We start from the raw sequence: 8,008 nt of genomic DNA on the forward strand, positions 1-8,008 counted from the left end.
AGTTTTCCCTCCATGGGGGATATGTCCGCAAAGTTCTTTTGTGCACCAGGGATACATCCTGGCTCCACTGACTGAGGTCTCTTAGACTGCTCAGTCCTTCTGGCTGAGACCCATAATCAGGGGGGCCTGAGTCAGTCCCATGCTGGCATCACAGCTATCAGTCTAGTGGACTTTAGCTCATCCTTATTCAGGTAAGCTGTCTGTATGTGTTTCTGCCGCATGATCTTGTTCTCTCCATCTGCGTCTGGGTTCTAGTTTGACTCAGTGTTTATGTATGGGTGTTTGATCCTGTTTTCAACAGGCATTAGTTGAGGGCTCCAGGGAGAAGTTAGTTGTTGATCTCACTCTCCGGGAAGGGCAATTATAATAGCCTTTCCACGGAAGCTCCAAGAGGAAAGAGAGAGTTAGAGAGAGGGAGAGAACATAAAAGAAGGAGCCAATATTGGTTTGAATATAAAATTGAACACAAAGAATGGTCTAGAGAACTACAAGACTGCTCCCAACTAACAATTTGATCTTCCGTGGAGGAGCTGACTAAAGTGTGACAGACGATCTAACTATCTGATTATTTCATTATTGAAATCTGTCTTTTTCTACTCCAGGTAGAGTGGAGTCTGGATCCACCATTTTGGTGTTAAATTGACTCTTCTGATTTGGTTCTTTTTTCCTCCATTCCTTCCTTCCTTCGTTCCTTCCTTCCTTCCTTTCTTTCTCATTTTCTTTCTTTAAATCAATGTTGATAGCAATTTGTAATCTCTCTAGGGGTGAATTATGAGAAATTATCTCTTTATTCATTCATCTTTTTGTTCATCTCTATGATTAAGAACTCAATGACCCTTCAGTATGGAGCAATCATTTAGGCTTCACAGATAAAACACCACCCAATTGTTTAATGATTATTCATTTAATTATGAACATCTGTCTTTAAGTATTCAGTGATCCCTGGAGTTTGGACCTCCTTACACTTCCTTAGCTGTTAAACTAGGATATTGAATGATAATTCATTATTTAATAAATGAATTTAAAATACAGGTGATGTTATGGTCCATAAGTCCCTTTTGGAGTCAGATTTTGGGAGTTGATGTAACATCATCTCATTACTTCATCATTTACCTATATAAATAGATCTTTACATCAGCGATAGGTTTAGGACTTTGTGCCACTTCGTTAGTGTTAATATAAAATGCATACTAAGTAATTATCAATTTAATTTTTTAAACATATCATTATTCCAGGAAGAGATCAGTCTGACTACTACATGTGAGATTTACGTATGCCCCACCATGTCATTATTCAATCATTATTCATTGTACATTAATTATTTAAATCGATGAAAAAGTTGTTATTCTTGACTGGGGTCTGGCCATTCTTCCATGGAGTTAATCGTGTAGCATTATTTAATTATCTAAGTACTACTTCCTTGACAATCACTGGACTGTGGTTCCATCTTATGAACGTTAAGTAAGCAGGATTATCAATTTATTAACTTATTTGTTTGCTTAAGTAATGATGGTGTCATCCGTCATTTGCTGCAGGAGGTCGGTACCAGAAGCAGTGCCCAGAGAATGGGGGACACTGCCTTATACAGTGATTACTGATTACGTAATAGTAGATTTATAACAATCCAATGATTACACGATTTAAAAAAAAAATGTACGGTTTCGCATCATCAGGTTCTGAGAGGTTGCAACAGAACACACCCATGAAGGACACAGTGAACACCGATTTTAAAAATGCAATAACAGAATAATCTCCTGATCAGGGAATCTCATCTAAAGAACTCTGTCGTTTTCAAGCTTATGTCACTATAGGCAAGTTGTAGCTTGAGAGACTGGTAAATATGCAAAACTCAAAAGAAAGGGCCCTGCTTTGTTTTTGTGAGAAACTCAGTGAGGCTGTAAGGTTAGTTCATCGGTGGGTAAGCTCCTTTTAGCAGGTGGGAGGGGCACTAGAATGTGACAGAATGTTCATTCATAAATGTTGCCTGGCAACCCTGCTTGCATTCTGTATCCTGGTAACATGGGCCAAGGACCAAATAGCACCTTAGAGTAAGTGTTATCATGGGACATTACAGTCTCCCAAGATAACTATCTCCTGAAACTTTCAATTACAGCATTTGATGCGCCTTAACAAGTCATAGCCACACCTCTGGAAATGTGCCTACAGCTTTTACTTGTTACCAAATTCAAGATTACCTAATCATCAGAGAACATAATCTGTGGAGAAACAGTACAAAGTCTTCTGTTTGTGAATACTCTAGCTCCTAAGAAGTCAAACTATGGAAAAAAAGATAATAAGACTCACAATTATTCATCAAAAGCTGAGTTTGCCACTGTTGACTTCCTTCAGGAAGGTGATAATCGCTTTGTTAGAGTAGACTTAGAGATTGTAGGATTTCAGTCCATCTCTTTTGAGGCAGCCGTCCAACATTAAATATGTGATATCTTCTAAAAACCCTGCATACACAATGACAGTTCAGCATTTAAACATGTTCCTACTGTGCTCTGCGATTAAATAACTGATGAACCTGGGAGTTTCCCACAATCATGTGGGAGTCAACAGAGACTCAATTGTGTGGAGCATGGCAGACCATTTCATCCTCTCATTATGTTGTTATTTGATTATTACAATAGGACATTAGATAATCCATGATCAGTGGATTGTGGTGACGTGTTGTGGGAGGCAATTATTATAGAACATCTTAATGTCAATTGTGTAGTTCAAATATTTAAATTAATCACGACAGCATCGTTCATGAGCCTGGTTTGGAGCCAACTCAGGGAAGTGGATGATGTTACATAAACTCATTATTTGATTAATTATATAAAACAATGATTATATCGTCAATGACACCTGGAATCTGGTGCCACAGATCATCTAATTACATAATTAATGTATTTAAATTGACAATCTGTGTTAATACTCAAGATAATGTAAATATTTCTATAGTAATGTAAACAACAATCCACCATTCCATGATGAGACTTGTAAAGCTCCCTCTTGTGGAGTTAATGTGCAGTATCATCCCATTTTATGATTCATTTTTTCAATTGATGACGGTGACATCCTTCATGCCTGGATTCTGACCATGCTCCCCTACCAGTAAAATGCTATATCACCTATTTATTGTGACAGTAATGTATTACTGACTTATTAAATTCTTTAAATTATGTAAACGACCGACAATGACATCACCGTTTAAGGTAAGGGTGCAAATATCTGTCAGGGGCAAGGTTAGGAAAGATGTAGACATGGGCAGAGCATTTTCTGAACGATCTATGCATTTTCCAGAGTACAAGGGATGCTGGGTGATTGAGGCCAGAAGGTTGCAGGGTGCCCTCCGAGAAGTACAAGGACTTCACCAAGGCCGGCACGGTGGTCTGGGTGTTGAATACCTGCTCTTCCTCCACATCTTCACATTGGTTGTGATCTACCATGAGAAAAAGGACTGGCACTAGCAGGTCGGCACCATTACCCTGACCTGACAGAAGGGTGACAACTTAGAACATGGAAGAACATCTCTCTCTCAGCTATGATGGGGATGTCCCTGCTGCAGCCATCTTTTCAGCTGTTATCAACATTGTGGCTACTACTGCTATGCCAGGATTGGGCCCATTATCCCATGTCCTGCCGCACCACAACAGAGATTCAGGTGCTTGTGATGATGTCAGGCCAACAGAATTCATCAGGCAAGTCAGTATGATTATCTGACGATTAATTGATGGCATTTTAAAAATGCGTGACGACAGCATACAGTTTCATACTATGGAACAAAAGACAAATGAGACTCACAATTATTCATCAAAAGGTGAGTTTGCCATTGATGACTTCCTTCAGGAAGGTGATAATCCATTTTTTAGAGTAGACTTTGTGTTTATTGGATTTCAGTCCATCTCTTTTGTGGCAGCCGCCCAACATTAAATATGTGATATCTTCAAAAACGCTGCATACACAATGACAGTCCAGCATTTAAACATGTTACTACTCTGCTCTGCGATTAAATAAGGGATGAACCTGGGAGTTTCCCACAATCATGTGGGAGTCACATGAGAATCAATAGTGTGGAGTAAGTCAGACCATTTCATTCTCTGATTATGTTGTTATTTGATTATTACAATAGGACATTAGATAATCCATGATCAGTGGATTGTGGTGATGCGTTGTGGAAGGCAATTATTCTAGACCATCCTAATATCAATTATGTAGATAAAATATTTAAATTTATCAAGACAGCATCGTTCATGAGCCTGGTTTGGAGCCACTTTAGGGAAGTGGATGATGTTACATGAACTCATTATTTGATTATTTAATTATATAAAACAATGATTATATCATCCATGACACCTGGAATCTGGTGCCACAGATCATCTAATTACATAATTAGTGATTTTAAATTGACAATCTCTGTTAATCCCCAATATAATGTAAATATTTGTATAGTTATGTAAACAACAATCCTCCATTCCATGAAAAGACCTGTAAAGCTCCCTCTTGTGGAGATAATGTGTGCAATATCTTCACATTGTATGATTCATTTTTTCAATTGATGATGATGACATCCTTCATGACTGGAGTCTGGCCATGCTTCCCTGCCAGTAGAATGCTACATCCCCTATTTATTGTGACAGTTAGCTATTAGTGACTTATTTAATTCTTTAAATTATGTAAACGACAGAAAGTGCCATTACCGATTACGGTTAGGGTGCCAAAATCTGTCAGGGACAAGTTTAGGAAAGTTGTAGACATGGGCAGAGCATTTTTTGAATGATCTATGCATCTTCCAGAGTACGAGGAATGCTGGGTGATTGAGTCGTGAAGCTAGCACGGTGCCCTCTGAGAAGTACAAGGACTTCACCAAGGCCGGCACAGTGGTTTGGCTGTTGACTACCTGTTCTTCCTCCACATCTTCACATCGGTTGTGATCTACCATGAGAAGAAGGAGTGGCACTAGGAGGTGGGCACCATCACCGAGACCTGGCAAAAGGATGACGACTCAGAACACGGAGTAACATCTCTATCTCAGCTATGCTATTGATGCCCCTGCTGCAGCCATCTTTTCAGCTGTTATCAACATTGTGGCTACTACTGCTACGCCAGGGTTGAGCCCACTATCTCACGTCCTGCTGCACCACAACAGACATTCAGGCGTTTGTGATGATATCAGGCCAACAGAATTCATCAGGCAAGACAGTATGATTATCTGACGATTAACTGATGGCATGTTAAAAATGCGTGATGACAGAATACAGTTTCATACCTGGCAAGTCAGCCCAGGAATTGATGATACCAAAAAATGTCAACGGCTTACATATTTAAAGACGAAATTATTAAATTATTTCATTATATACTCTGTGATCCCAGAAGTTTGACGCCACCTTGGATGGCTCAAGTGTGACAGACCATCTAATTATCTGATTATTTCATTATTCAAATCTGTCTTTTCCTACTCCAGGGAGAGTGGAGTCTGTATCCACCTTGTTGGTGTTAAATAGTATCTTGGGAATTCTTTCTTACTTTCTTTCTTTATTTCATTCTTTCTTAATTCCTTTCTTTATTTAAATCAATGTTGATATCATTTTGTTATCTATCTAGGAGTGAATTATGAGAAACTATCTCTTTATTCATTCATTTTTTGTTCAAATCTATGATTAAGAACTCAATGTCTCTTCAGTATTGAGCAATCATTTAGGCTTCATGCATAAAACACCATCCACTTGTTTAGTGCTTATTCATTTAATTATGACAATCGGTCATTATGTATTCAGTGATCACTGGAGTTTGGAGCCTCCTTTGGGGAGACCGCTGTAGCAGACCATCATGTCATGTAATACTACACTTACTTCTTTAACTTTGAACTAGGAAATTAAGTAATAATTCATCATTTAATTTACGTATTAAAAATACAGGTAATGTTATGGACCATAACTCCCATTTGGAGTCAGATTTTGGAAGTTGATGATGTAATATCTTCTCATTACTTCATCATTTAGCTATGTAAATAGATCTTTACATCAGCGATAGGTTTAGGACTTTGGTGCCATCTCATCAGTGTTAATATAAAAGGCCCACTAAATAATTTTCAATTTAATTTTTTAAAACCATCATTATTCCAGGAAGAGATCAGTCTGACTACCTCATGTGGGATTTAAGTATGCACCACCATGTCATTTTTCAATCATTTTTCATTATATATTAATTATTGATATCGATGAAGATGTTATTCCTCTTGACTGGAGTCGGGCCATTCCTCCATGGGAGGATTACGTAATAGTACATTTTTAACAATGGAATGATTAAAAAAAACTGTATGGTTTCACATCATCAGGTTCTGAGAGGTTGTAACAGAACACACCCATGAAGGACACAGTGACCACCGATTTTAAAAATGCAATAACAGAATAATCTCCTGATCAGGGAATCACATCTAAAGAACTCTGTAGTTTTCAAGCTTATGTCACTATAGGCAAGTTGTAGCTTGAGAGACTGGTAAATATGTAGAACTCAAAAGAAAGAGCCGTGCTTTGTTGTTGTGAGAAACTAATTGTGGCTGTAAGGTTAGTTCATCGGTGGGTATACTCCTTTTAGCATGTGGGGGGGAATAGAATGTGACAGAATATTGGTTCATAAATGTTGCCTGGCAACCCTGCTTGCATTCTGTATCCTGGTATCATGGGTCCAGCACCAGAGAGCAGTTTAGACAAAGTGTTATCATGGGACATTACAGTCTCCCAAGGTAACTATCTCCTAAAACTTTTAATGACAGCATTTGATTCGCCTAAACAAGTCATAGCCACACCTCTGGAAGTATGCCTACAACTTTTACTGGTTACCAAATTCAAGAATACCTGAGCATCAGAGAACGTAGTCTGTGGAGAAACAGTTCAAAGTCTTCGGTTTATGAATACTCTGTCTCCTAAGAAGTCACACTATGGAACAAAAGACAAATAAGACTCACAATTATTCATCAAAAGGTGAGTTTGCCATTGTTGACTTCCTTCAGGAAGGTGATAATCCATTTGTTAGAGTAGACTTAGTGATTATTGGATTGCAGTCCATCTCTTTTGAGGCAGCCGCCCAACATTAAGTATGTGATATCTTCTAAAAACCCTGCATCCACAATGACAGTTCAGCATTAAAACATGTTACTACTCTGCTCTGCGATTAAATAAGGGATGAACCTGGGAGTTTCCCACTGTCATGTAGGAGTCAACAGAGTGTCAATTGTGTGGAGTATGGCAGACCATTTCATCCTCTGATTATATTGTTATTTGATTATTAAAATAGGACATTAGTTAATCCATGATCAGTGCATTGTGGTGATGCGGTGTGGGAGGCAATTATTATAGACCATCTTAAAATCAATTATGTAGTTAAAATATTAAAATATTTAAATTAATTACGACAGCATCGTTCATGAGCCTGGTTTGGAGCCACCTTAGGGAAATGGATAATGTTACATGAACTCATTATTTGATTATTTAATTATATAAAACAATGATTATATCGTCCATGACACCAGGATTCTGGTGCCACAGATCATCTAATTACATAATTAATAATTTAAACTGACAATCTGTGTTAATCCCCAAGATAATGTAAATATTTGCATAGTTACCTAAACAACAATCCTCCATTCCATGAAGAGACCTGTAAAGCTCCCTCTTGTGGAGACAATTTGCAATATCTTCACATTTTATGATTTATTGACTCGATGATGATGACGTCCTTCATGACTGGACTCTGGCCAATGCTTCCCTGCCAATAAAATGCTACTATTTATTGTGACAGTTAGCGATTACTGACATTTAATTGTTTAAATTATGTAAACGACAGACAGTGCCATCACCGATTACGGTTAGGGTGCCTAAATCTGTCAGGGACAAGTTTAGGAAAGTTGTAGACATGGGCAGAGAATTTTAGGAATAATCTATGCATCTCCCAGAGTACGAGGGATGCTGGATGATTGAGTCCTGAAGGTTGCACGGTGCCCTCGGAGACGTACAAGGAC

The sequence above is a fragment of the Phodopus roborovskii genome, unplaced genomic scaffold (genome assembly GCF_943737965.1).
Source record: "Phodopus roborovskii unplaced genomic scaffold, PHOROB, whole genome shotgun sequence".
Lineage (NCBI taxonomy): Eukaryota > Metazoa > Chordata > Mammalia > Rodentia > Cricetidae > Phodopus > Phodopus roborovskii.